Below are 23,634 nucleotides of genomic sequence, written 5' to 3'. Positions count from 1 at the left end.
AACCTGCTCTTAAACTTAATCCCTTCCTGTGGGGGTGGACCCATTGTAGATAAGACCTCTTGATGAGGTTACTCAGTTAATGTGGGGCCCATCTCAATCAGGATGGGTCTTAATCCTTTTACTGGAGCCCTTTATAAGTAGAATGAAATTCAGGTAGAGAGAGAGCAGCCAGAGCTGAACATCAACGGGAACAGGAGGGCGAGGGGAACCAGGCAACACTACCATGTGCCTTTGGGGTAAAACAAGCATCAAGGATCTCTGGAAGCAGCCCCAGAATGCTACAGTCTTTGGGGAGAAAGAATCACTTGATTTGGACATTTTTCCTACCCTCAAAACCACGAGCTAATCAATTCCCATCGTTTAACCCGATCCATTTTGTGGTATTTTCTTGAGCAGCCCAGGAAATGAAAGCATGTATAAAAATTATCTACAATATAAAGGTAGAGATTTGAAAAAATCATGAAGGAACCTACTGATGCAAAATGCTTTCTTGCAAAAGAAATATATATTTCAAAACATATGTGCTTTGTGATTTCTATACTACTCATGGAAATATGCAGACTGTGAAGCAAGGGATAAAAAAATGATAAAAATAAGCAAAACAAATTGTAAAAGAAAGTTTAGAAGAATACAGGAAAAAATTAAACCATGAGAGAGAAGATAACATACTAAAGAATCTCTCTATAAAATTACAGTCAACAATCATTGTCACAGTCAACCAATTCTAGAGGCACATCCATGCAAATTACAACACGTTATTATAACTCTCAGTTGTGTTATTTAATAATTTTCTCCAAGGTCTAGTAAAAACAATCAAATGACAAAAAATAGAGATATTTCTTAGAAGTGGATAAAAAACTCTTCATTTGCAGAGGACAAATCAAATTAAGTGAACAAGTATTGAAATTAATAAAGTTGGCCAATTACTATGCACAACATTAATAACTATTGTATATATCATTAATAACAGAGGACATTTGATTTAAAGACCCTTAAAGAAATTTCAAGAATAAAATGTCTCTAAATAACAGAAGGTACATGTACAAGAGTCACATGAAGTAAACTACTAAGCTTTACCAAGTCTCAGAAAAAAATGAACTTATCACAGAGCTACACCAAGTTCTTACATAAGAAGAGTCTTTGTGGATATGTTCCCTATTCCTCAATTAATTTGCAAATGTTTTGCAATTCCAATAAATTGTATAAAGGAATTTAGGGGAAATTATTCTTAAGATATCCTGGAAAAATAAGCCAGAATGAATATGCAAAGGGAAGAGAGAGAACTTGAATTGTCAATCATCAAAACAGGACAAATGTAATTAAAACCAAAGCTTTAAAACATACATATTCTTTCTCCTAGAAATTCCACTTACAGGGTTTTATTTAAAAAAATGTTCTGACATGTATATATGGGCAAGCTTATCACATAAAAGACTGGAAACAACTCAGGTATTCCACCATAAGGGAATGCTACATTATGACACATTGAATGGAAAGATAGCTATTAGTGTTAGAAGGATATCAGTGTTAAGTGAATGATAAACAGAACTAAAGCTACATGAATTATATACTCACATTTTGTAAATACATAAAAATAAATGTTTTTGAATATATAAATATATACCTATCCATCTATTTATCTAATTATCTCCCTCTCTCTCTCTCTCTCTATATATATATACATATATATATATGCACACACATATATATTAAATGTGTGCTGCCTGTATTAGAAACCTACAGAGTCTTTTACCAAAAAGTCAACAGTAATTATGAATGGTGGGGGCTAATTGGCCATTTTTACTTTTTATCTTTGTCTTTGTCTTTTGGTTGTGTTTCAATTTTTCTGCAATGAGCATTGATTATTTCATAATCAGGAAAAAATGTAATGTTATTCGTTATCATTCCCAATAAGTGCAAATTCAACCATGAAAGTAGCCATTCACTGGGGGCTTCAACCCTTTAATGGAAGACGTAAAGAAGTATTAGGTTTTGTCCATTCTTTCACCTCTACATTCTGGACAATTTCGCTAGTCAACACTGGAGCTGATTCAGCTTTGCCACTTCTTTTCTAGGCTGTTTAAAAATCATGTAACCTCTCCTGGACATGAAATGCCCAAACAGTTTTGAAGGTGTTATTTATTTTAAAGGTCATTTTAGCATCTAGTTTGCAGTGAATTTGTTTAAAACATGAAGAGTTGAAATGTCTGGCCTTAAGTCACAAAGTAATAAAGTTTCCATAACAGTACCTGAATTTGTGGCTTCTGTGTCCTTGTCATTTATGCTAACTTTTAGACTTGGCAGATGAAGAGGAGGTTTTAAACGAAGCAACAAGATGCAAATTCAGAAAAATAATTTTCCATCTGCTATCACTTTTCAAGTAATGATCTTTCTTCATTCATGACATAAGATTATTTTGCAAAAGAGGCAAGTTTTAAACCAGACTAAAGGGGAAAGAATTACGTGTAAAATTAAAAGAACATTAAACAATCGTAAAGACCATAAAAAGGCTATCTAATATTTATTTGCCTAATTGAAATGAAATCTGCCAAAATTAGTTAAGAATACTTTTTCCTCTTTTCTACTGAGCATCTTTTCTTTAGCAATGCCCCCACCTGGCAAAGGCCCACCACTTTATTTCCATGAGGCCTCACAAATAACCATTTATTCAGATATTCATACATCATCTCTTAGAAGTCACTCATGTTCTTCTCCCACTTTGTCCTATGCCATCAAAACCGGAAGTTTCCTAGTACATTTTTCAAAAGATCACTCATTTGTTTGTGTTTTGGTTTCAGGGCCTATCTTTGGTCAAACTGAGATGATACAAACTTACATAGAGCTGACTGATTTTTCCCTCCTTTTCCTGAAAGTCAGTCATGATAATCAACACACGCACAAATCATTCATGGATTCTGTATACTATTTAAAGAAAATGAGTTGATTCAATTGTTCTGCTAAGATTATGGTTTATAGAGCATTTTGTCTTTTCCATTCATTTTGCTTTTTATTCTCATAAAGCAGAAATATTTTAATCAATTCACATACATTCTTGTGTGGACTTTTCTCTAGCAATTAGCACCGAAATATCAAGGCGAAGTTTTAGAAATCCCAATTCCCTATATGCATAAGAACCATCATTAAGGAAATGTCCATGAAGTAACAATTTGTTTAATCATAAACTCTCTTGAGTGATTATAGGGATAGATGAATAAGCCCTTACACTCTCAAAGAGTTCATAATCTAATAGGATGTAAAAATGAAACTGTTCCTTTGGAGCAGTTAAAAGGATCCTGAGAAATTTTTTTCTTTCTTATGCAGAAAAATCAAAATTCAATTATGGGGAAGCACTGCCAAATCAAAGCACTCTTTCCCAAGGCAGAAACATGATGATTCAAGCCTGAGTAAATTCACAGCCAGTCCTGTAAAGGCAACTGGACAGGAATTACATTTACACACACATGGCCCACCAATCCATGGCCGGCAACACGAATGACACCTGTCCACGGCAATCAATGGCAGATGTAAGAACCACAATTTCCTGAACACTCAGAATTTATTAGGGGCAAAAGGTTATTAAGTACAATAACCAAAGGGTTATTTATTATTGCCTGAAGTGCAGGAACAGAGGGAACTTAGTAAAAAATAAAGGCTGGCTGACCCTTTAAGAGTTACTTGGATCCAAGAGTTCTGCTTCCTTGAAAGTTAACGGAAAGAGTGCTGCTGTTAGTTTCCCTTGCTTTGCTTTGAGAGTATCCTGAGCAGTTAAGGGCATAGGCTGGGAGCCCCCGCTTGGGTTAGAAGCTGGGCTCTACCATTTACTGGCTGGTCTCTGGACAACTCACAGACACTCTTTCTGACCGATGTCCCCATCTCCAGCCATGTACCTCTTCATGATGTGGTCAAGGGGGTAAAATAAGGTAAAACCAATAGGATAGGATGGTGCTGGGCATCCAGCAAGTAGTCTGTGTACGCTGCCTGAGATTCCCATTTTCCAATCTTTACATTCAGTTGGCTCAGATTCGATTTGAAATGATGCTGACTATTATTTGCATCTTTAGCAAGGAAATACAATTAAGAAAAACTCCAATGTACACACTCTACTTGGAAGGAAGCAAAAATTTTAGTGATGGATGGTGGTGATGGTGGCACAACATTGTGAACTTAATAGCACTGAAATCTGTATTTGAATATGGTTAAAGGGGGGATTTTAGATTGTACGTATGGCACTAGAATAAACATTTTAAAAATAAAATTCCACAGGCCCGCACAATATAAACAGTGAACCCTAAGTTAAATCACGTTCAGCGGCTAATAGTAGGGTTATAAAAATGTGCTTTCATCAGTTGTAAAATGTTCCACATCAACGCAAGGTGTTAAAAATAGGGTGGCACATGGGGATCCTGTATTCTATGCATAGTTTTCTATAAACCCACAATATCTCTAATTAAAAAATAGTAATAAAATTAAATAATAGTTCATTCGCCAGCCTCCTTCAATGATGGGCTCTAGCACCCAGTCTGCGGCTTACTGTGAGTTACGTGTTTTCTGTCCTCTTCTAGGACGTGCAACACGAGACAGCACAGTGCTGTGTTTAGGGGCATCAGCTCTGGGGACTGCCTGCTGGGAATTAAATGCAAGCCCCACCATGCTGGCCGCGTGACTTTGGCAAGTGAGGTAAACCTCTGTGCTTTCCATCCAGGTACAAAAAGGGGACAATTACATGACCTTCCTCACACAGCCAGGGGGTGGTATATGTACATGAATGCATGGAAAGGGTTTAGGATTGGCCGGCATGAAGAAAATGTATTATAGATTTATTAATTGCTCTGTTATCTGGGGCTATACTGAGAAAAATTAAAATGATATTAGATACGCCACTGCGCAAAATTACAGCTGAAAGAAAATTTAGAGGCATATCTTGGCCACATTACTAAGAAAATAATACCAGGCTGAAATGACCATTCAAAGCAGTTGCAGGTAAAACATTTGCCCAATAGCTCTAATAAGTCTCCTTAGCACCAATATTAACAAATGTTGTCTGCAATTGTTTAACTTTTATTATATAATGGAGGTTCTCCGTTCTTAGAGGAGGAAAATCTATTTTAAAGAGGCAGGGACTCAAAAATTAGGGGTTAAAATTTGATGGCTGGAAAGTATATTTTTATTTGTTTGGAGTATTTTTTTCAGTGAGGATCCAGCAAGGACTTTCTGGCTGCCTAGAACTTTCTTATCCAAAATTATGAAGTCCTTTCAATAGTCATGGTTAAAACCATGTGGCCAGAGCTCTTTCTCTGCAAGTAGACTTCTGAGTTCAAGTCAGAAGTCGGCCAGTTCCATCGCACACACTTCAAGGAAAGAAGAAGAGGACTTTCCTCTAAATTAATTTAGAATTGGTAAAGATTCACCTGAATACACAAACACTAGTCCCCCAAATTTGATTAAGCTGCCATATTAACATTCATGCACTTTATAGCATGTAACACCTCAATAAAAAGAAAAAAAAGTTAATAAAAAAGGAGTTTTACAGATTACATCTGAAAAACTACGGTGTTTGCAGTGTCTCTTCTCGACGAGGACTTTATCCCAAAGGTAATGTAAACCTTATTCGCAGTGCCTCTCCAGGCAGGTGGGGAGACCTGTGCACTCATTGTGGCCCGAGGAAGTATAAACTTAGGAGAGTGGACAGGGGGAGAGCTTTGGGGACAAGAGAAAGCAAAGCAAATGGCTGGAGGAGATTTTGCGTGGCCGCCAAGGTAGCTGGATCCTGAACATGTTTGAATGCAGGGCCTGATGGGTTTGCAGAAGCAAGGATGTGGTGGGAGGGGTGAAGGGGGGGACACCCCACAGCGTCATGCCAAGGCGCTGGCCCTGGGCAACTGGAAAGACAGAGCTGACCTTATCTGAGATGAAGACGCCTGGAGAAATTCAGCTTCAGGGTATCTGTCAGACATCCAAGTGGAGATTCAAGATTCTGGATCTGATGACTATTGTCAGACCAATATCCCATCAACATCATACACCCAACCCCTTCTCCTAATGCCGCCTGCCTGGGACACATGGGTATCATGGTTTTGAGTCAGTTGTGTCAAATGCAAAATCAGCTTTTTTAGTAGCACGAATCCAGTGTGGCCAGGCATCAGGTTCCTCACCCCTGCTGGGATCCATGCCCCGTGTTGAACGGAACTGGCCCACTCTGTTTCAGCTATCCACCGCTACAGACCAAACCACCCTCAATAACAATGGGTTATTTTATCTCGCAATTTTATATTTAGGAATTTGAGTGGGTGGGAGCTAGGAAGGGCTTTTGTTTCTCCCAGCATCGATGGGGGCCCTCACCGTGGTCCATGGGTGGAGGTGGGGCTGGTCTGAGGTCTCACACATTTAGTGACTTCACAGGGAAGGCTGGAAGGCACAGTTCAGCTGGGGCAAGGATCGGGTGCCCACATGGTGTCTTCCAAGTGGGCAGACAGCTCCACGGCAGCTTGTGCTCCAAGAAAAGGTTCTGAAGAACCAGGAAGAAGCTGATGCTGGTTCTGACCCAGCCTCAAGCGTCATTCAGTGGGGTTTTCTATGGACACATCTACTTTTCATGTATCATGGTACTTTGACCTTTTTTTTTAAACACGGGCAGGCACCGGGAATCGAACCTGGGTCCTCTGGCATGGCAGGCAAGCATTCTTGCCTGCTGAGCCACAGTGGCCCGCCCTGGACTTTGACCTTTTAATTAATATCCCTAAGATTACCAATTGTGAATATATTTATTCCTTCATTGATTACTTTCTTTTATGAAGCAGATAAATTACTTTCTTTTATGAAGCCATGAGTGGCTTTTATGAAGCACATCATGTAATGGACAGTGAGAACACAGCTGTGAACAAATAAAAGATCCAAAGTCCTGTCCTCAAGCAGCTTATGTTCTAGAGAGGGAGGCAGATGATAACATATACGCAGGTTATTTTCAGTACAGTAAAAAGCACCATGGGCCCCGCAGCAGCCGAGCCGCCCGACCTCCCTACCCCCTCTCTCTCTCCGCCGGACCGCCGCGCGGCGCACGCGCCCCGCAGCAGCCGAGCCGCCCGACCTCCCTACCCCCCCTCTCTCTCCGCCGGACCGCCGCGCGGCGCACGCGCCCCGCAGCAGCCGAGCCGCCCGACCTCCCTACCCCCCCTCTCTCTCCGCCGGACCGCCGCGCGGCGCACGCGCCCCGCAGCAGCCGAGCCGCCCGACCTCCCTACCCCCCCCTCTCTCTCCGCCAGACCGCCGCGCGGCGCACGCGCCCCGCAGCAGCCGAGCCGCCCGACCTCCCTACCCCCCCTCTCTCTCCGCCGGACCGCCGCGCGGCGCACGCGCCCCGCAGCAGCCGAGCCGCCCGACCTCCCTACCCCCTCTCTCTCTCCGCCGGACCGCCGCGCGGCGCACGCGCCCCGCAGCAGCCGAGCCGCCCGACCTCCCTACCCCCTCTCTCTCTCCGCCGGACCGCCGCGCGGCGCACGCGCCCCGCAGCAGCCGAGCCGCCCGACCTCCCTACCCCCCCTCTCTCTCCGCCGGACCGCCGCGCGGCGCACGCGCCCCGCAGCAGCCGAGCCGCCCGACCTCCCTACCCCCCCTCTCTCTCCGCCGGACCGCCGCGCGGCGCACGCGCCCCGCAGCAGCCGAGCCGCCCGACCTCCCTACCCCCCCTCTCTCTCCGCCGGACCGCCGCGCGGCGCACGCGCCCCGCAGCAGCCGAGCCGCCCGACCTCCCTACCCCCCCTCCTCCCCCTCCTGCTCCGGCTGCTCTCCAACCAACACGGTGCCCTCTTCCCCCGCCTTCACCGTGCTCCTCCGCCACCAGCCTCGACAGCCTTGCCGCCCTCACCTTTCCTCCTCCAGAACAACTACTGGGGGAGTGGAGATAATACAGAGCAGCTCCCGGAGCCACGAGGGAAATCAAAGGGACAGCGTACCCCATCCTGGAACGGCTGACTATCTGGGAGAACCAGCTCCGGTGAGATCACCAAGGGGCACGGGCTTTCCTGGGTGGGACAGCAAGCGACCGGAGTCCCTCCCTTCCACCTTCCCAGGCCAGCTGGTAGAATTGGACAGGCGGTCCCCTTAGGCCGCGGCGGCTGGTGCCCCCACCACACGAGGCCCCCCCGGAACAACTGAGATAGTTGGGTCGGAAATCCCCAGACTGCGGAGAACAGTGACCGGGGGATCCCTTCCAAACACGTGACTCCCCCGTCGGCTGGGAGCAGTGCACTCTCCCGGGCTGCGACAGCTGGCGCCCTCCCGCCACGCTTGGTGCCCCGGGCCGACTAGCTAGTTTGGCCGGACGCTCTCCTGTGCTGCGACAGCCGGCGACCCTCCCCGCGTTTGGAACCCCGGGCCGGCTGGCATTCTTCCGGGACGCTTCGGTTGCCGGGCCTCCCCTACGGCGAGAGTTTTCCAGAGTTGAGGGACCCACAGCAACTTTCGCTGGTGGAACCCACAGACAGGCGTGTGCCACGTGTGCCACCTACTGGGCAGGATAGGAAGAACAGAACCCAGAGACTGCGCAGAAAAATCTTTCAACCTGTGGGGTCGAACACCCGGGGAAATCTGACTAAATGCCCAGACGCCAGCAGAAGATAACGGATCACGCTCAGAAAATTGAACATATGGCCCAGTCAAACGAAGAAACCAATAGTTCAAATGAGATACAGGAGCTGAAACAACTAATGCTGAATATACGAACAGAAATGGAAAACCTCTTCAAAAACGAAATCGATAAATTGAGGGAGGACATGAAGAAGACATGGGCTGAACATAAAGAAGAAATAGAAAAACTGAAAAAACAAATCACAGAACTTATGGAAGTGAAAGATAAAGTAGAAAAGATGGAAAAAACAATGGATACCTACAATGACAGATTTAAAGAAACAGAAGATAGAATTAGTGATTTGGAGGATGAAACATCTGAACTCCAAAAAGAAACAGAAACTATCCGGAAAAGAATGGAAAAATTTGAACAAGGTATCAGGGAACTCAAGGACAATGTGAACCGTACAAATATACGTGTAGTGGGTATCCCAGAAGGAGAAGAGAAGGGAAAAGGAGGAGAAAAACTAATGGAAGAAATTATCACTGAAAATTTCCCAACTCTTATGAAAGACCTAAAATTACAGATCCAAGAAGTGCAGCGCACCCCAAAGAGATTAAACACAAATAGGCGTTCCCCAAGACACTTACTAGTTAGAATGTCAGAGGTCAAAGAGAAAGAGAGGATCTTGAAGGCAGCGAGAGAAAAACAATCCGTCACATACAAGGGAAACCCAATAAGACTATGTGTAGATTTCTCAGCAGAAACCATGGAAGCTAGAAGACAGTGGGATGATATATTTAAGTTACTAAAAGAGAAAAACTGCCAGCCAAGACTCCTATATCCAGCAAAATTGTCCTTCAAAAATGAGGGAGAATTTAAAACATTCTCAGACAAAAAGTCACTAAGAGAATTTGTGACCAAGAGACCAGCTTTGCAAGAAATACTAAAGGAAGCACTAGAGTCAGATACAAAAAGACAGAAGAGAGAGACATGGAGAAAAGTGTAGAAAGAAGGAAAGACAGATATGATATATATAATACAAAAGGCAAAATGGTAGAGGAAAATATTATCCAAACAGTAATAACTCTAAATGTCAATGGACTGAATTCCCCAATTAAAAGACATAGACTGGCAGAATGGATTAAAAAACAGGATCCTTCTATATGCTGTCTACAGGAAACACATCTTAGACCCAAAGATAAATATAGGTTGAAAGTGAAAGGTTGGGAAAAGATATTTCATGCAAACAACAACCAGAAAAGAGCAGGAGTGGCTATACTAATATCCAACAAATTAGACTTCAAATGTAAAACAGTTAAAAGAGACAAAGAAGGACACTATATACTAATAAAAGGAACAATTAAACAAGAAGACATAACAATCATAAATATTTACGCACCGAACCAGAATGCCCCAAAATACGTGAGGAATACACTACAAACACTGAAAAGGGAAATAGACACATATACCATAATAGTTGGAGACTTCAATTCACCACTCTCATCAATGGACAGAACATCTACACAGAGGATCAATAAAGAAATAGAGAACCTGAATATTACTATAAATGAACTTGACTTAACAGACATTTATAGGACATTACATCCCACAACAGCAGGATACACCTTTTTTTCAAGTGCTCATGGATCATTCTCAAAGATAGACCATATGCTGGGTCACAAAGCAAGTCTTAACAAATTTAAAAAGATTGAAATCATACACAACACTTTCTCGGATCATAAAGGAATGAAGTTGGAAATCAATAATAGGCGGAGTGCCAGAAAATTCATAAATACATGGAGGCTCAACAACACACTCTTAAACAACAAGTGGGTCAAAGAAGAAATTGCAAGAGAAATTAGTAAATACCTAGAGGCAAATGAAAATGAAGACACAACATATCAAAACTTATGGGACGCAGCAAAGGCAGTGCTAAGAGGGAAATTTATTGCCCTAAATGCCTTTATCAGAAAAGAAGAAAAGGCAAAAATGCAGGAATTAACTGTCCACTTGGAAGAACTGGAGAAAGAACAGCAAACTAATCCCAAAGCAAGCAAAAGGAAAGAAATAACAAAGATTAGAGCAGAAATAAATGAAATTGAAAACATGAAAACAATAGAGAAAATCAATAAGACCAGAAGTTGGTTCTATGAGAAAATCAACAAGATTGATGGGCCCTTAGCAAGATTGACAAAAAGAAGAAGAGAGAGGATGCAAATAAATAAGATTAGAAATGAAAGAGGAGACATAACTACTGACCTCACAGAAATAAAGGAGGTAATAACAGGATACTATGAACAACTTTACGCTAATAAATACAACAATTTAGAAGAAATGGACAGGTTCCTGGAAAGACATGAGCAACCAACTTTGACTCAAGAAGAAATAGACGACCTCAACAAACCAATCACAAGTAAAGAGATTGAATTAGTTATTCAAAACCTCCCTAAAAAGAAAAGTCCAGGACCAGACGGCTTCACATGTGAATTCTATCAAACATTCCAGAAAGAATTAGTACCTACTCTCCTCAAACTCTTCAACATAATCGAAGTGGAGGGAAAACTACCTAATTCATTCTATGAAGCCAACATCACCCTCATACCAAAACCAGGCAAAGATATTACAAAAAAAGAAAACTACAGACCAATCTCTCTAATGAATACAGATGCAAAAATCCTCAATAAAATTCTAGCAAATCGTATCCAGCAACACATTAAAAGAATTATACATCATGACCAAGTAGGATTCATCCCAGGTATGCAAGGATGGTTCAACATAAGAAAATCAATTAATGTAATACACCATATCAACAAATCAAAGCAGAAAAATCACATGATCATCTCAATTGATGCAGAGAAGGCATTTGACAAGATTCAACATCCTTTCCTGCTGAAAACACTTCAAAAGATAGGAATACAAGGGAACTTCCTTAAAATGATAGAGGGAATATATGAAAAACCCACAGCTAATATCATCCTCAATGGGGAAAAATTGAAAACTTTCCCCCTAAGATCAGGAACAAGACAAGGATGTCCACTATCACCACTATTATTCAACATTGTGTTGGAAGTTCTAGCCAGAGCAATTAGGCAAGAAAAAGAAATACAAGGCATCAAAATTGGAAAGGAAGAAGTAAAACTATCACTGTTTGCTGACGATATGATACTATATGTAGAAAACCCAGAAAAATCCACAACAAAATTACTAGAGCTAATAAATGAGTACAGCAAAGTAGCAGGCTACAAGATCAACATTCAAAAATCTGTAGCTTTTCTATACACTAGTAATGAACAAGCTGAGGTAGAAATCAAGAAACGAATCCCATTTACAATCGCAACTAAAAGAATAAAATACCTAGGAATAAATTTAACCAAAGAGACAAAAAACCTATATAAAGAAAACTACAAAAAACTGTTAAAAGAAATCACAGAAGACCTAAATAGATGGAAGGACGTACCGTGTTCATGGATTGGAAGACTAAATATAGTTAAGATGTCAATCCTACCTAAATTGATTTACAGATTCAATGCAATACCAATCAAAATCCCAACAACATATTTTTCAGAAATAGAAAAACCAATAAGCAAATTTATCTGGAAGGGCAGGGTACCCCGAATTGCTAAAAACATCTTGAGGAAAAAAAACGAAGCTGGAGGTCTCGCGATGCCTGACTTTAAGGCATATTATGAAGCCACAGTGGTCAAAACAGCATGGTATTGGCATAAAGATAGATATATCGACCAATGGAATCGAATAGAGTGCTCAGATATAGACCCTCTCATCTATGGACATTTGATCTTTGATAAGGCAGTCAAGCCAACTCACCTGGGACAGAACAGTCTCTTCAATAAATGGTGCCTAGAGAACTGGATATCCATATGCAAAAGAATGAAAGAAGACCCATCTCTCACACCCTATACAAAAGTTAACTCAAAATGGATCAAAGATCTAAACATTAGGTCTAAGACCATAAAACAGTTAGAGGAAAATGTTGGGAGATATCTTATGGATCTTACAACTGGAGGTGGTTTTATGGACCTTAAACCTAAAGCAAGAACACTGAAGAAGGAAATAAATAAATGGGAGCTTCTCAAAATTAAACACTTTTGTGCATCAGAGAACTTCATCAAGAAAGTAGAAAGACAGCCTACACAATGGGAGACAATATTTGGAAATGACATATCAGATAAGGGTCTAGTATCCAGAATTTATAAAGAGATTATTCAACTCAACAACAAAAAGACAGCCAACCCAATTACAAAATGGGAAAAAGACTTAAACAGACACCTACCAGAAGAAGAAATACGGATGGCCAAGAGGCACATGAAGAGATGCTCAATGTCCCTGGCCATTAGAGAAATGCAAATCAAAACCACAATGAGATATCATCTCACACCCACCAGAATGGCCATTATCAACAAAACAGAAAATGACAAGTGCTGGAGAGGATGCGGAGAAAGAGGCACACTTATCCACTGTTGGTGGGAATGTCAAAGGGTGCAACCACTGTGGAAGGCAGTTTGGCGGTTCCTCAAAAAGCTGAATATAGAATTGCCATACGACCCAGCAATACCATTGCTAGGTATCTACTCAAAAGACTTAAGGGCAAAGACACAAACGGACATTTGCACACCAATGTTTATAGCAGCGTTATTTACAATTGCAAAGAGATGGAAACAGCCAAAATCTCCATCAACAGAAGAGTGGCTAAACAAACTGTGGTATATACATACGATGGAATATTATGCAGCTTTAAGACAAGATAAACTTATGAACCATGTAATAACATGGATGGACCTAGAGAATATTATGCTGAGTGAATCCAGCCAAAAACTAAAGGACAAATACTGTATGGTCCCACTGTTGTGAACGGACATTCGAGAATAAACTTGAAATATGTCATTGGTAACAGAGTTCAGCAGGAGTTAGAAACAGGGTAAGACAATGGGTAATTGAAGCTGAAGGGATACAGATTGTGCAACAGGACTAGATACAAAAACTCAAAAATGGACAGCACAATAATACCTAATTGTAAAGTAATCATGTTAAAATACTGAATGAAGCTGCATCTGAGCTATAGGGTTTTTTTTTGTTTTTGTTTGCTTGTTGGTTTGTTTGTTGTTGTTGTTTTTTACTATTACTACTACTTTTATTTCTTTTCTTTATATTGACATTTTATATCTTTTTCTGTAGTGTTGCTAGTTCCTCTAAACTGATGCAAATGTACTAAGAAACAATGATCATGCATCTATGTGATGATGTTAAGAATTACTGAGTGCATATGTAGAATGGTATGATTTCTAAATATTGTGTTAATTTCTTTTTTTCTTTCCGTTAATAAAAAAAAATAAATAAATAAAAAAATAAAATAAAAAAAAAAAAAAAAAAAAAAAAAAAAAAAAAAAAAAAAAGCACCATGTAGAAAAATACAGCAAAATTCAGGCAATGTGCAGAATAATATTCCTGAAAATCTGTATACATCATTTATCTAAATCATGTGTTCAATGGCTTCCTTGTAGCTCCTAAATAAAACACGAATTCATCTTGCAGTCATTTAAGGTGCATGAAAATGCCTAAAATAAAGCCACTGAAAGGGAGAACTAAGCTCCCATGCCGCCTCCCACCATGACTTGTGTCTGTAACCTCGCTGGTGCCAGGACCTCTTCTGATATGCTTAGTCCTTCAACCCAGCACGAGCTATTTTCCTTTAAATTCTCAAGAATCCTCTCTCTTTTTTTTTTTGAAAGGGAAAGAGTAAAGAACTTTCCTTTCTGTTCTGTCTTATAACAGGGACATTTACACACCTAGTCCGTGACTCTTCCAGGCTGTGTCTCGTTCTTTCTGTATCTAAAGCTCATGATCCCACATAATGACTCCTGCGTGATCGACGGGGTGCCACAGTGCAGCTGCGAGAGGAGATTTCTGAGCCCTGGAACAGGACTGAGAGAGTCACAGCCTCGTGGGCCTCAGTCCCCTCCACTGTGCACTGAGTAGGTATAGTGATAACTTTCACAAGACAGAGGAGAAACTCACTCAGGGCCTTAGACTGGCGCCCACCTCACCAGAGGCACCAGGAAACGACAGCCACTCCCGTCTTCTTATGGCACCTGACACGGAGTCAACCTCCAGCGTCGAGGGCCAGTCTGAGCACGATGGCAGCACCTATAGCAGCAACATTTAAAAAGATTGGGGCAATCCATCACGATTCAGAGGAAGGGTAGGGACCAAAAGATAGCATAGCAGGCTTCAATAAAAGCACCATGCAAATTCAGTTTTGTTGACTCAAAAGGGAAATACTGGCCAACTCAAAAGAAAGTTTTTTGAGATTAAGTCTCAAGTTTGTGGAGAGCTCAGCTCCCAAGTGATGTCACAAAGGCCGCCGCCGAATGCCCCTGCAGCTATGCCTTGGAACTCATACCCTCCCCTGCCAGGTTCAGTGTCGACTGCCAGGCACTGTCCCCTCATTGTCCTGTGCCCCCGGACCACCACAGCACCCTTGCAACCGGGTCCCTTCTGCCAGCAAGCAGGGCTACATACAAAAATAAATCCCCCTCAAATCCTACCCACACCCCTGATCAAATAGAGACTCCCATGAAAGAGCACCTGATGTTCAAAAGAACTAAAGTGAAACAAAGAAAATACTAAAAATACATTAGAAATAACTTTACCAACGTGATGATTCAAAAGATACTTTAGAATTTTTAGATATTCTCAGTAATTATAATCATTGGTTGCTGTGATAACTTAAAAAGTTTCATTAATAAAATGTCAAATAATTTGAATCTTTGGTAGCTACATTTGACAATCTCCATTTTTAATAATGAGGAAAAACACTCCCTATAAGAAATATGAAGTGTCAAACACACTATTTATTAGCTTTAGTAAGTGCAAATAAAACAGCAATATTGGGGATGACATTTAATCAAGACTTGGCAAATGACCTAATATCCATCAGTTGCCAAAAAACACAATTTGGGGAGTGACATGTTTGTTACTTTCATCTGCCTGTATTTTTTAAACATTTGCATTAATTAATCTGAGAGATTTATGACTCTCTTCCAAGTGTTATTCAGCTGCTACTTGAAAATAATAAGGTTAGACATACACTAAGATGCAGTATTTGGGTTCTTTATACTGTTGTTAATTAAAACACATTAGGCCTAATCGAATACTCAGGCAGCATTTTGTAGACACTCTCAGGCAGCTCCATTTATCAGTGAACTTGCTCTATTTCAAGAGGAAACAGTGCGTGGTGATGCGTTGCACTCCAAATGTGCAGAAGACCTAAGCAGACAAACAGAAAAAGTATCTTTGTCTCCTTTATTCGTTATTCATCGTTCCTTCTCATGAACATGCCAGATGACATGCAGAAAAGCAAAGCTGTCCTCCAAGACATTATTTCCTTCTTCTGGAGACATTGACAACGTTTCAACTTTGCACAGAATGAAATAAGACTCCATTTCAAATTGTGTTTTCATTATAAAGGCACTAAAATATGAGATATGATAGAAATCATTTAAATTATTAGCAATCAAATAGTGTTTCAACTGGGAATTTAGAAATAACTCTGAAGCATTTATAAGTTGCTTGGACAGCAGAACCAGCATTCCTGACTTTAAGAAGTTCACAACAAATTCAGAGACTAATCTAACAAATTCACAGACCAAAACTCTGGGCACTTTTTAAAAAATAGAAATCTACTTTTTTTTCCCAAAATGAGCCACACATAAAGAGATAACTAAATTCCCAGCTCTTTTTAAAAGCATCTTGATTACCTTGGAAGCTACATCAGATTCTGAGATGTGATGACAAAGGCACATATGTAGAAAGATATTCACAGCTTCAAGACATCTTATAAAATAAATAAAAGCAATGGGAGAGCAAAATATTATCCTGATTCATTATGCTGTTATGAATGTCATTGAAATGCTGGTATTTGATATATATCACAGTGCCACATCCATAACTAAAACTCAGAGTGTATCATCAATCTTAGGTAAATGGTCTTTCCATGTTATCTAGCCTTCTATAATTGCCTTATCATTGTTTGATTATAGAATCATCCACGTTGTATATTTTCAAGCTTCCTGGGGGCACTTACTTTTTCTATTTATTTTACAAAGCTGCGGTTTTAGACAGCATGGTCATTTAATGCATGCTGGCTGAACTGATCAGAATCTGATCCCTAGATAGCTGATATCAGGACACACATGTCTTATTTCCCCTAAACATATGTGGGAAAAGATGTCAAAAGATATTTCTAAAAATACATTGTCTTCATCTCAAGAAATTTATGTTAGTTGCATAAAACCATTCACTAATTTAACTTCACATCAGCAAATTATACGCAAACGCAGGCAAATTGTTTCCCCATTAGATAATATTACCGCTCAAAAATGTGCATTGCTATCATTAATAATTTAATGTAGAACAAGAACTATTCAAAACCAGTGCATTTGTTATCAGTAAGATAAAGGAACATTTTGCTGTTGTTGCTTCCATTGTTGATCAAAGCTCATTAATCAAGAGCATACTTGTTTTTTCCTGCTTTTTTCCTACTCTTTTACTTATCACAAACACTCTCATAATGTGAACTGCAACAGAATAATTCAGAGTACAGGACGTCCTTAAAGTCTATTCATGCCTATTGCTTCCATCAACCTAGCACTCCTGAGGTCAAAATCAACGTGCTATAAAATAACACAGTTGTTCAGCACACACATTTTAGAAATCCCACTAGTAATTCAGGGCAGAAAGCAAGGAAACTAACTTAGCATATAGTGAATAATTGTCTTTGTTTTTACTATCATGCCCAATGCCCTGCCTAATGATGCTTATTACTTTGATTTATATGATCTTAATAATTTCATGGTTTTTGAGTCTTCCTTGACTTTTTTTTTTTTTTTTGCATGGGCAGACACCGGGAATCAAACATGCATCTCAGGCATGGCAGGGGAGAACTCTGCCTGCTAAGCCACCGTGGTTCACCCTTCCTTGACTTTTAAAAACCATGGTATTCTCACTCATTTCAGGGTCGACTTTCTGCTTTATTTTCCTTGTTACTAAGGCAAATACCATTCAATAAGTTGGCTTAAGCAATGGGAACTTATTGGCTCATGGTTTTGAGGCTTGGAGAAGTCAAAAATCAAGGTTTTCGTGCTGGGAAAACTGGATCTCCACTGGCAAAAAACAGAAAGATGACCCCCTACACCATGTGCAAAAATTAATGCAAAATGGATCAGAGACCTAAATATAAGAGCAAGAACTATCACACTCTTAGAACAAAACACAGAAAAGCACCTTCAGGACCTCATGTTAGGCAATGGTTTCTTGGGCTTTACACCCAAAGCATAAACAACAAAAGAAAAAATAGATAAATGGCACCTCATCAATTAACTTTTGTTCCTCAGAGGACTTTATCAGGAAAATAATAGACAACCCACACAGTGGGAGAAAATATTTGGAAACAACATATCCAATAAAGGTGTAATATCCAGAATATAAAGAAATCCTTCAACTTAACAACAAAAAGACAAACAAGCCAATTAAAAATGGGCAGACGTCTTGAATAGACATCTCTCCAGAGAAGATTTACAAATGACCAGAAAGCACATGAAAAGATGTTCAACATCATTAGGCATCACAAACATGCAAACCAAAACCACAGTGATACTATCTCATACCCATTAGAATGGCTACTATTAAAAAAAAAACAAACAGAAAACAGCAAGTGTTGGAGAGGATTCAGAAAAATAGGAACACTCATTCTTTGCTGGTGGAAATATAAAATGGTGCAAGACCCAAAAGAATTGAAAGCAGGGACTCAGATATTTGCGCACTGATTTCCATAGAGGCATTATTCACAACTGTTGAAAGATGGATGCAACCCAAGTGACCATCAATTGATGAATGTAAAAATAAAATGTGGTGTATATACATTCAACGAGATATTATTGAGCCATAAAAAGGATGAAGTCCCAATCCATGTGATAACATGGATTAAAATAAGCCAGAAACAACTGGTCAGGTATTGTATGATCTCACTGATTTGAAACTATTAGAATAAACAAACTCATAAAGTCAGAATCCAGAGTATAGATAATTAGGTGATGTGGTGGGGATTGGGAATTGGAAGTTAAGGCTTAAAATGTACAAGGTTCCTACTTGGAAAGGTAGAAATATCTTGGTAATGAATGGTGGTGACAGTAGCACAATATTGTGAATGCAATTAACAGCCTGAAAGTCACACCTGAATATGATTAAAAGGGAAAATGTTGATATGTATATATGATAACAGGAAAAAATCTTTTAAAAAATCCATGGACGTACAATACACAGTGAACCTTAAGTTAAAGCATGGGCTTTAGTTAATGGTACTGTTTTAGAAATGAGCTATCATCAATTGTGACAAATGTTCCCCATCAATGTAAGCTATTGGTGGTGGGGTGACTTATGGGAATCCTGTAATTTATGTATGGTTGTTCTTTAAACTCAGAATTTGTCTGATAAAGCAAAAAAATAAATAACCAGGATTCATCAAAAAAAATTTTTCCACAAAAGACTGTAGCATTCTCTTCCAGTGAATCCTTGGTCCTTGGCTTTTCTGTCACAAGGCAAGCACACGGCAGCCTCTCCTGGCTTCTCTGCTCTGCTAATTTCAGGTTTCTGGCTGCTCTCTGTGGCTCTCTCTGTCTGACTTTCACTCAAGGATTCTGGTAATCTGGATTAAAGCACAGCCTGTTTCAGCTGGGCTATACCTTAACTGAAGTAGCATCTTTAAGATGTTTTATTTAAAATGGGTACACACCTGCAAGGATGGACTAAGTTTAAGAACATGGGTCCAAACCACCATACTTGGTGCCAAAGCCCTCACTGTAACCTATTTTTTTCAAATGATAAACTTCTCAGCTCCACAAGATAATTAGAAAATCCCTTGGGCCACCACTGTTGATTTGAATGAACTACTGAAAAGAGGGCAAGAAGTCTTTAAGAAACCTTCAGTCTTGATTCTGACCCCCAAGTGAGCAAAGTCATTTGCAAAAATGTAATCTCCCTCCATGTACCTCCCTGACTTTGCTGCCCCCTCCCTGTATCTCCCTTGCTATCAAGAGGCAGGGTCCATTTCTCCACCCCTTCAAGTTGGGCTGGCCCTATGACTTGGGGTGGTCAGCAGAAAGCAGCAGAAGAAGCCTGCTCTGAAGTCTTCAATGCTTTTACCACCCATTGTCTTGAAGCTCAGTAATCAAGCTGGGCCAGCCTGCTGGAGGATGGAGGGCCATGTGGAGGACAGACAAGGAACTATAGCCATAGGCATCTCAAACCATCCTGCCCCTAGCCAAACAGCCACTGACCAAGACCATTAGTGAGCCCAGCCAAGACCAGAAGAATCGCCAGTTGAGTTCAAATGATTGTTTTATGGCACTAAGATATGGGTGGTTTCTTACACTACCAAAACTAATCAATCTGCCAGGTCTTCATCCAAATCTTCAAGTATAATCCATTTCCTAACAACTGAAACATCAATACACAAGATGCATCAGTCAATTTCAAGTGGAAATGTTTACATCAGCAATTCTCAAACTGTAACGTGTCAGAATCACCTGGAGAGCTTGTTAAAAAACAGATAATGCTGGGGCCCAACCCCCTGATTTCTGATTCAGCTGTTCTAAGGTGGGGTTTAAGAATTTATGTTTTCAACAACTTCCCAGGTGATGCTAATATCATTGGTGTGGATGCCACATACTTAGGGCCTGTTCTACAAGACCAAGTGTGTTGCAAAGAAATGATTTCCTTTAAAGAACAGTAATCTCATTAAATTAAAAAATAAACATCCGTCTTTTTAAAAAATCCAATTAGACTAGGGAGTACCATCAGATTTCAACACAAAGAAGAAATTAATGATATTTATTGTTCGGGCTTGCTGGGGAAAAAATGAACATTTCAACTGAAAGTAATTCATGAATTACCAACACATCATGAACTAGTCCCAGTGCAACACATGGTTATATCTAAACCGAAGGCTTTTTTTTTTCTAACAGTGCAAAGAAGACGTGTCACATAAAAATTACAGCAGGGATAACCATATATTATTAATATTTAAATTCTCAAAATCACAACAAGGATTTGTTTCTTTGAGCCTGATTGGATTAATATTTCAAATATTCTCCCCGTTGTTGAGGCCATGCATACTTTATGGAGTAAATGCACTTCCATTTCCAATGCCTTACTTCAGTAAGTTAAACATATTTGCGTCCTCTCAAGCTCTGACTTTATTGGCAGCAATTCATGACATTTCTCGGGACATAAAACAATTTCCCTCAAATTTCTCTCAAACTGTGCATGTACTAGAACATTACTGTATACTGAATCCCTGAAAGTAATCAGTGCTTCAAGAGGAATTTCTTTCATTCAAATCATTATCACAATTTATAATTTAGAAACTAACTTCTATTTATGAAAATAATCATTTTTTGTGTGTTCTTTCATTTCAGACTAATGGTTAATATACCCACCCCATTGAAAGTGATTTTCAATTTCATTATTTTATAAATTATAAATACACCTAGAGAATAATTTCAAAGCAAATACCATATTCATATACTATGATTCTTCACCTTCCCAAAGAAACTATAGACTATAAACGATAAAACAGTGCCTGTTTTATTTCAGGCACTCATTTGTCCAAGATTAATACAGCTGACAGGAATTTTTTGTAATTTTAACTCTATTAACACTTTTTAAGTCATATAGTATAAACATTTGTGACCACATTTTTATTAGTTAAATAGGTAGCTGTTTTTATCCAATATAATAATGAATGATAACATCATATTTACTTGGGACCTTTCTCTGAAATATCTGTAGTCTAAGGATCTTTATTGCAGATGCACCGCAGATTTCTGTGTAGCAGTATATGGCCTTCTATCTCTCATCACAGAGAGACTTACAATCTAAATCTAGCTCTTATGTGGCCAGGAAAGTTTCACCTCTGTGACGGTTACTTTCACGTGTCACCTTGACTGGGTTAGGGTATCTAGCTGTTTGTTCAAGGACCAGCCTGCTTGTTACTGTCAGAGTATTTTGAGATGGGATTTGCATCTATAATTGGTCCACTGCATCCACAAGGAGTTTATTCCATCAACTCTCAACAAGGGTGAATGCTCTCAAGGAGGTAGGGAATCTCTTCATCAAATCAGTTAGAGATCTTAAAAGGCAGAGCTGAGGATTTCAGAGATCAGAAGAGGAATTTGGTCTCAACATCAGCACTGATTTTTGTCAGAATTTCTAGCCAGCCAGCTTCCCCTAGGGAATTCAGACTAAGGACTTCAGCCTTTAGTGTCACCTTTATGGGCATTTCCATATAGTAGCCTACCTTAGTTGAACTGAGTTCAGAATTACTTATCTCCAGTTGCATGAATCAATTCCTTTAAAAAAAATCTGTCTTTCTCTCTCTCTCTCTCTGCCTCCACTCCCTCTCTCTCTCCCTCTCTCCTTCTCTTCCTCTCGCCCTCTCCGTTCACCCTACTGATTCTTTGTCTCTGGAGAACTCTAATACAGCTTCTAACAAACCATCAACAGTGACAACAATATAAGTATCATTCAAATAAATCAGCTAATCTTATTCTTTCATATTATTGTCAAGCAAATATTCATTACATTATATATTGCACAGAAAGTCTATGGAAAGACCACAAATACGCCTAAATTTCTTGTGTAAAAAAAGGAACGGGAGAAGTCAGTGGAAGGTGGCAGAGTAAGAACTCCAGGACTCAGTCCTTCCACCAAAATAACTATTAAACAGGAAGGAATGGTCTGAAACAATTATTATTTTGAAACTCCAAAACCCAGAAGAACACTGCACTACATCCAGAGCAAAGCAGAGGAAGAGGCTGAAAAATTAAAGAACTATTGATGACTCATGCTACATGATGGCTACTGGTGCCCATCCCCCATTCTCCCACAGGCCACCACGGTGTCCAGTCCTTGGCTATCTGTTGATGACAGGAAGGGACATAAAAATCCTCTTCCCTAAGAACAGGGGTGGGGGCAGCAAACCACTGATCACATTCTTTGATTAGTGAATTCGGGTTACCAAGTCCCAGTTCTGACAGTAGCTATTGTTTCAATCCCACCCAACAAGATGGCAACAGACATTGTTTAAACCCCAACTCAGACAAGGGCAGTGGCAACCTTTGTTTCAACCTTGCCCCAGACAGGCGCAGAGGCAGTGGGGATTTAACGATGCAGGAGTTCCACAGGGCTGCAGTACAGGCAGCCATAGGGCTGCATTTGCTGGGCAGGCCAGGAAAGCTCAGCTTTGGGGTGCCACAAGAGAAGCTTTTGGCATACTTCATAACCCTCTCCCCAGGGCACTTTGGAGCTAATCTGTGTTCTCTTCATGGATGTCTGGCCCTATGTTAGCCAGGAAATACTGATTTGGGAATTTCTTTCCTGGGATGCCCTCCCCCAAGAATTTTTTTTTTCACATGGGCAGGCACCAGGAATCGAACCTGGGTCCTCTGGCATCACAGGCAAGCATTCTTGCCTGCTGAGCCACTGTGGCTCCCCCAAGAATTTTTCCTCCAGATAAAAGCCACAGGAAACAACAAAAGGAGTGTAAAAATCTCTAGAGGAGGACCGTCTGGAACAAAGGCCTGCCAGCTTCAAGCACCCGGGAGAGGAAGATTCATCCCATGGGAAACAAAGGGGACAAGCAAACTTCTGCAAACAGGGGACTCCAAAACAGCTAACTAGCAAAAGCCCAGGACAAGGCAGAGACCCAGAAAGACAGGGAAAGCCCTGGGCATCTCATTCGCCCTTGGCAGACCTTCCTGATAGTAGGGCTGAAACGCAAGGAAATCTCTGTTTTATCAAGAGCTAGTTACAAAACCAAGAAACAAACCACCAGGAAATAAATCCCAAAGTTAGAATTGTAAAATAGTAAAACGTACACTGTACAACAAAAAATCCCAAGATGAAAAAGAAACAGGAAATGATGGCCCATCCAAAGGAAAAGGATAAAAAGCCAGGAAACACCAAGGAAGAAGAAGTGAATGTAGTCATATCAA

At 40.3% G+C, this 23,634-nt stretch overlaps 1 protein-coding gene across 3 annotated transcripts in view; it reads right to left on the bottom strand.

The window, feature by feature from the left end:
- ADCY2 (adenylate cyclase 2) overlaps window positions 1-23,634 on the bottom strand; it is a 430,316-nt gene that overhangs the window by 352,297 nt on the left and 54,385 nt on the right. Inside the window, exon 1 of one of the 3 annotated variants that reach the window (XM_077116825.1) lies at window positions 14,600-14,912. The exons of the other annotated variants lie outside the window; for them this stretch is intronic. The gene's annotated coding sequence lies outside the window, so the exon portion shown is untranslated. Of the gene's footprint in view, window positions 1-14,599; window positions 14,913-23,634 lie in introns of those variants that run through there. 3 annotated transcript variants of the gene reach the window in all.

Source organism: Tamandua tetradactyla, chromosome 9 (genome assembly GCF_023851605.1).
Source record: "Tamandua tetradactyla isolate mTamTet1 chromosome 9, mTamTet1.pri, whole genome shotgun sequence".
NCBI lineage: Eukaryota > Metazoa > Chordata > Mammalia > Pilosa > Myrmecophagidae > Tamandua > Tamandua tetradactyla.
This window is presented reverse-complemented; position numbering and strand designations above follow the sequence as displayed.